We start from the raw sequence: 7,800 nt of genomic DNA, 5'->3' as shown, positions 1-7,800 counted from the left end.
AAAAAAAGTATAAATATCCGTAATAATAATTTATTGTCTCTCGCTGCGTTTTTGTTTCATGAATGAATTAAGAACTGACGAACAACTGCTTTCTTTAATTCTGGTAGTTTATATAATAATCAGGCAGTTATTTTGATGACACTTAAAGTCTCGATGTGTGTTTGCCAAATTCAAACTTCGACCTTTCCAGCTTACTGCCCTAAAAGCTCAGTAAAAATGACACCGTTCTATGCAAGTTTCATATTAATATTCATTAGTTTTATTGAGTTATCTTTCGTTAAACATTATTAGCTGAATAAAATTCGCCAGATTTTTTTTACTAGTCCGTAGATTCTACAAACTTCAATCAAAATTTGCAAGCCCCGCCCAACTGATCATGCGCCAATCAATTTTCTCGGATTTGTTTACAACCATTAGGCCTATCATACTTTCACTTTGGTGGCTAGCCTGTGTTAGGTCTCTTGAATAGTATCTTTCTTTCGGTCTTAACGGTGTAGCTTGCGAAATTCTGTCATTTACTTTCATTGCAATGAATAAACAGGTGTTTTCAGACGTTTCCTCCGTGAAATTGGGTAAAAAAAAAGTGGACGAAACGAGTATATACAGGCGCGTATCCAGGGGGGGGCGTTGGAGGCGCGCGCCCCCCGGGTAAGAAAAAGAAGAGAGAAAAAAGAGAGAAGAAAAAGGGGAAAAAGAGGGGGGAAAGAGGAGGAAGGAAGGGAAGAGAAAAAGAAGAAAGAGAGAAAAAGGAGAAAGGGAGGGAGTAGAAGATAAACGCCAAGACACCGGGAAGAGCAAGAGGAACAGTAATAATTACAGCGCTGATCCCTATTATATACACAGGGTAGCCAGTGACGTATCGATGATTTCGAAAGGGGCGTGCGCCTCACCCTACCCCTTACACCGACAACTCCATTTTTGACGTTTCCATTTATCCTCTCTCACTAATGTATATATATATATATATACTATATATGGTCTATCATTACGCGTGTGTGTGTATGGACGCCTTAAACGATTGTACAATTGTGCTATGACACCAACTGTGGCTGGTCTCGATCTCGACCGAGTCGTCGGGAACATGACGCATTTCGGTATTAGACTAGGATATATATGCGAAGTGCACTGGACCTATGTCCTTCGATGCAACACTGCCATTCAGAGATAAAATGTTATACCCTCCGACCTGAATGCTAATTGTTACCCCAAACCTAGTACCGTAACTCTTACAATGAATCTAAAAATAAATTCCGCATGCGATTGGAGAATTGAGCACATCTTCTGTGAATATCATGTAGTGGATCCAAGGGCGTATTGTGCGCGGGGGGGGGGGGGGGGGACGCACCCATCACTTCTCGAGATTGTTCCCATCTGCATGAAAACGCGCCCCCACAATCCTACGCCCCACCCCTCTAATCGCTTCCCGATGAGCTACGAAACTTAATTAATGACCTTCGCCCGTATATAGTACCAAGACCTTGACAAAATCCGGCAACACACCACTTCATCACTTACAAGTGATCGGATTGTGTATATTAGTGACGTATAGAGGTCGTGCACTGACCTACATGGAGTGTGACCACTCTCGACTTTGCAATTTCCCAAGATCAGGCCCCGAAAATCCAAGAAATCCCAAGGGCACTGTACTGTATGGATATCTAGTAATATCTAGCGATATCTAGGGATGAAAATCCCAAGATCTTCCCTTAACTGAAGGCAGATAGAGAATCGAAGCCTTCAGTGTGTAATGAACTTGAAACTGTGCGTCTTTCGAAATGAAAAGAATGTGGGGCACAGTAGCGTAATGCGTAACTCCTATGGGCTCGGACCGTGCTGAGCCGGGGCCCCAAACAAAAGGGACCCCCGCTATACCGATGCACAGAAGAAGGGTACCTCTTTGGATAGGGAGGGCCCGTTTCACTGTGAAAAAAACTACAAGAAGACAACATAGAAGACAATATACATATTTTCACGTGATACGGAATACAGACATCATGATCATGGGCTCAATGGGTATCAATGTATGTATCGAGCTAGTTGTGTTATTTATTTTTAATGAAACAAAGTATATAATTTAAACCCCAATTCCAGCCAATGTTGTACTGAGTACAACATCGGGACATATGATTTTTTGAAAAATTCTAAAACAATAACCCAACACCCACCCCACAGACTTGAAAACTGCGTTCATTTGAACAAAGGAAGGGCCTTCATATAAATATAATAATAAAAGGTAAGAATAAAGATGCCTTCGGTGTATCTGGTAAGTAGAAAAGCACAGGAAATAAGGCTTAGATGGAGACAAAGTTTCGAACATTGTTTTGAACATTTTCATATGATATCACATTATCAGCAGATTTTGTTTCCTGTTTGAATTCTTTTACATGTTCTTTTACATATTATATCAGAAAGACAAACATTGTGCTCTTTATAAATGTTTCAAGTAGGACGATTCTTGTTTATTGTCGAATGTCTGGACTTTAATACATTTGACGAACTTAACTGATGGATAATATAAACTTTCATATTTTGTAAGACAGCCAGATGTGTAGTGGCCTAAAAACAAATATCGTTATCGCAGTGTATTAACAGTGTGATAATTATTTAAAGGAAGTGCGTATCACGTACGATTGCTAGCTTAGCTTCATAACATGCTGTTCGTGCAACGACTTATGACGAATCATATAAAGGATGAGAACGCACGTTGTCGTCGCCGTTGTGAATACGGTTCGTGACACTCCATCGAGTGTGGTTAGGTAGGCAATATGTATTTTATTACGCAGTGGCCAACTGTAGGCATGTGATAGGCTATATGCTAACTTTAGCTATTTGCATCTGCCAAACTAAGAAAGAAGCTGAATCAGTAGGCCTGAATGTTACTACGATTATAACGGAGTTAACGGAGCCCACGAGTATTCAAGATCAAAGGAGCACTGACAAATGACCATGCTAAAACAACACGGAAATGGGGCAGCAGTCGCTCCCCTGCTCCCCTGCTACGTCCCTGCTGTGACCTGGCAGGGCATCGAACCCCAAACCTCCCGAATGCTAAGCCTCATTGCTTCAATTGCCACAGCCTTTATCCACTCAGCCACGGCACCGGTGATGAACAGTTTGATTTAAAAATGTGATTAAAAAACGATCAGTCAAAAACAAGGATTAAAGTTCTTCCAAAATAAATAATCCCAAAATAATATTTTAACTATGTTTTTTTACTGAATCTAGATGATATCACAAAAACGAGACAACCCATTAATTATTGTTGCAACTCTGATTACTCTCTCCAACAGACTAACTTCCTTGATGTCACCATCTGATAAAAATGGCACCATCACCATCGATTTGTACACGACACCTACAAACACACCACCACCTCCATGCTTCTAGTTGCCATCCACACTACTGAAAGACTGGAATTGCCTTTAGTCAAGCTCTTTGCCTGATATTTGCCAATATTTTTTCTTCACTATGCAAAGAACCTGAAACAGAATGTCATCTGCCGGGGTGAGGGTGGGGGGGGGGCACATTGCCGGCAGAGTTCAACAAGCCATTCAATGAGATCTCTCCCTCCCTAGATCCACTCTCCTGCAAAAGAAGCCAAAGAGAACTGAAAATAACGTCAAAGTTTCTGTTGTTGTCACTTTCCATCTCGATTTTCCTTCTTATCGCCAAATTTCTAATAACCATTATTACAATCCTACACACCTCAATAAACCTTCGGTAATCCTGCTAGTATGGAAGGCCCTCTAATTATTCTATATGTTGCAAATTTCCCTTTGTTGCGACAATGTTTGATAATATCTTTGTGGTTGTAACAGACTTCATTAAGATGATATCGCAAAGAGAAAAATAAACTTAGAATAACCGTTACAACTCTTATTTGATTGTATCAGACTAGGGCATCAGACATCGCAAAAAGAGACAACCCTATGATCACTGTTGCAACTCTGTTTGATAATATCTTTATGTTTGTGTTGGACTAGGGAATTAAGATTATTCACAAAATGAGACAAGCCTACAATCATGGTTGCAAACCCTATTCTATAGTATCGTTGTGTTTGTAATAGACTAGGGAATTAAAAGGTGCTATATAATGAAATGTGATGAGATGTGATATGGCATGATACGATATGACATTCTGAGAATCTAGTCTTTTGCGACCTCTTTCCGTAGGGTGTCGCTCATAGCCTTTGCACAACGTACAACGAAGTATAATGAAACACTAGTGGGAAGGAATGCAAACGTATTATTTTACCATAGGCCTTGTTTTGAGAATGGCTATATGAGCTAACAGAGATTATCTACCAGCTGGTGAGATTATGTAGAGTTGTTCTCTATACATCGTCCAGGGTAGTAACTACATCAGGTTACCAGTTACATTTTAATTCATGCATCTATCTGCTGAATCACTGGTTACTTGGTTGCCCTCATAGCAGGTGCACTGTTCATGTCCCACAGCCGTGCATCAGTAATAACTACTTTGTGTTCGTAACACGGTAACATGTGTTACAGGTGGAACTGTAACCACTTCAAAGCTGTTAACTTGTTCTCATGTAAGACAAAGAACTGCGCGACTGGACAAGGAATCAATGAAGATGAGAGTGCCTACGAGATGAAGTAATGGAGGTACAGTACCGCTTGATTCCAGTTCACAACCGCTCTCTTTAAATTACGCCAATTCGTCAAGCCGAAAACGAAGAAAGGCCATGTTCGGGTATATCCATAGGCCTACTTATAGCATAAAACGACTAGATACGACTTCATTTTAGAATCACGTATTAATGAACTCGTACTAAATGGTTGATACAGGAACTACTGTTCATGTCCCACAACCGTGCATCAGTTATTATTACTTTGTGTTCGTTACATGTGCTACAGACATGAACAGTAGTTACTGTACCAGCTATGGGTATCGGGTGTTGCCTTCTATTTGATGGATTGGTTTAACACACGAGTACGTGTCTGTGTCAGTACACCAAAGGTGAAGATGACAGGATATTAGGCAATCTTGTTGCCACAAACAATGCGACAAATAAGATATACATGTTTTTATTATTATTTAAACATCATTAAATCAAACATACAAGAACAGATCAATCTACGGAGTTTCATATCTCATCGCAAACAGCCTTAATACAAAATTACGAAATCAATGAGCTATACATAACAATGTTAACAATTCGCACGCCTATTGATGAACACCTTACTGCACAAAGCATCTTTTAATACTATTTGACCACTCATTGTACCTGTGAAGGTCGCAAGTGTATTGAAGGTTTCCTCTTTGCACTTAATTTGACCCTTCACCTTTGATCTCTTACTTTTACTCTGAATGTCAATGAGACACAAGCTCCTTCTTACCAAGTTTTAAGAATATCAGCCAACCTCGTTTAACAATTGTTTTACCCAAAGTGCACTAAAGTTATACCATTGAACCTTAATCCTCCCTGTTGGAGCGTTGAGAGTACACGGGAATTTAAATACGTAGACCATGTAATCTATCTCTTGCAAACCTATTACTTCTAAATCGAAAAATCAAACATATTAATTAGCGATTGACTTCTTTCGTACACAAAGAAACAAACATATACATACATAGTACATACATATGCACACATAAACATCAACATAAACACACGAACACACAGTTGGTTAGCATCATGTTTGATCTCTAGAGTAATGCAAATGTGTCACCAAAAACAGAACTAGTATTGTTCGATACAGGTGACAAACGCCTACAGTGGGATTACGACCTTCCTTAAGGTTTCGAATCTCTGGGACATACAATCAGCGTCCATAGCCTACTGGTTAGGGTGTCCGCGTACAGAGCGGAAGGCCCGTGGTTCGAATCCCGGTGGAGGCTGAAAGTTTTTTCACTGTTCTTGATTTTCCAACTCATTACGATTTTCATATATATATATATATATATATGCATACACTTCGACTGAACTATCTCTAGGGTTGGTAATGTTAAGAAACTTGTTACTTATGTAAAAGTACAATATTTTGAATAATACCGCTACTTCATCGTCTACTTGACTATTGCTGGTACTCTGATGAACACCAAGTTCAATATAATACCCATTTATCTTCCTTAAGATCTCGTTGAAATAATACATCGTTGTGGTTTTGTTCTTCAGTATTTAATCTTTTTTATATCTTTTTAACGAGATTTTAAACTGCTTTATTGAGCTATAACGTTTCAGGAAGTATGAAACTATACCAGCTCTTCTATACACAAAGTTCAACGTAAGACTCGTTTGTTCCTCCTTGAAGATTTCATTCAAGTGATACATTATATAAGATCTGCAATACAAGTTTATGGGAGTAGTAATTTCTTTCTTTCTTTCTTTCTTTTTAATTACATCTTTTCAACGAAGTTGCTTTAACTCTATTAGTATTATAGGAAGCATGCGACTGTCTATGTCGCTATATGATAACGTTTACTGTAGCATAGAAGATCAATGGCTTCAGTCAGTTTAAAATTATTTTTGTGATTTGTTACTAAGCCAAACAATGAGTTACCCTTTATCATTTTACGGGATAGAACGTACCCAACATTACTTACCCATTTGCTTTACCTATCTTTGGTGATTTTGTGGCCAATATATATTAATCATGGATTTGCTTTTTTGTGTTATGCATGTACTGAAAATGTATTGAGAGTGTTAAGCATGTGTTTTTCATGTATTTATGCATGTATTGAGAGTGTGTTAAACATATGCAGGCGCGTATCCAGGGGGGGGGCGTTGGGGGCGCGCGCCCCCGGGTAAGAAAAAGAGGAGAGAAAAAAGAGGAGAAAAGGGAAAAAAGAGGGGGGGAAAGAGGAGGAGGAGAGGAAGGAAGGGAAGAGAAAAAGAAGAAAGAGAGAAAAGGAGAAAAGGAGGGAGAACAAGAAAACGCCAAGACACCGGGAAGAGAAAGAGGAACAGTGACATCATTACAGCGCTGATCCCTATATACACAGGGTAGCCAGTGACGGATCAAGGATTTCGGAAGGGCCGTGTGCCTCACCCTACCCCTCCATTTTTGACGTTTCTATTTTTCCTCTCTCACTAATGATCTATATATTTACTATATATGATCTATCATAACGCTTGTATGTGTATATACGCCTTAAACAATTGAAGAATTGTGCTATGAAACCAACTGTGGCTGGTCTCGAACTCGACCGTGTCGTCGGGGAACATGACGCATTTCGGGAAGGGGGCGACCGCCCCCCCCCCCCCTTCAGCATATTTTTTTTTATGATATCGCTAGTAATTTCAAAATAGAAAATGCTTAGATGCAACTTACAAGGCCTGGGAAGTGTCATTTCCAGCGATCTGGGAGGCATTTTCGGCCAAAATTTGCTTGTACGCTTCGCGCCAACAAATGGTCCTGGGTAGTGCCATTTCCAGCGATCTTGGAGGCATTTTCGGCCAAAATTTTCTTGTACGCTCCGCGCCAACTTATGGTGGAGCTACGCTTAGATAATTTGCCTACAGGCTTCGCTCCTCCCTTGGCAAATTCCTCGCTATGCGCCTGGTCGAATTTGTAAAGCAAACAGCAGATATCACATCATATCAGTGAGCATGAAATGGCGTTCCAGGATGAACAGCCTCAAACTTGCCCGAAAAAAATAACCAAAAATTTTCGCGCGCGTTCAACATGTCAGTGTCATACAAGTAAGCATCGGTTATTACATCGCATGCCAATAAATACCAATAAATTAACTGTATCTGAATTTTCGAAAATTTCCTGACCAACATTCTTCATCATACTTTCCTCTACTCGTGCAATTTTGACCGGTCTGTTAGG

The 7,800-nt window shown here is 39.8% G+C and overlaps 1 protein-coding gene across 2 annotated transcripts in view; it reads left to right on the top strand.

Moving 5' to 3' along the window:
* The window catches only part of LOC139969401 (fibrinogen-like protein A), a 162,264-nt gene that overhangs the window by 67,181 nt on the left and 87,283 nt on the right, over nucleotides 1-7,800 (top strand). The window lies entirely within an intron of this gene.

This window comes from Apostichopus japonicus, chromosome 7 (genome assembly GCF_037975245.1).
Source record: "Apostichopus japonicus isolate 1M-3 chromosome 7, ASM3797524v1, whole genome shotgun sequence".
In the NCBI taxonomy this organism is placed as follows: domain Eukaryota; kingdom Metazoa; phylum Echinodermata; class Holothuroidea; order Aspidochirotida; family Stichopodidae; genus Apostichopus; species Apostichopus japonicus.
The sequence above is the reverse complement of the archived record's forward strand: the minus strand, read 5'-3'. Positions and strand labels throughout refer to the sequence as shown.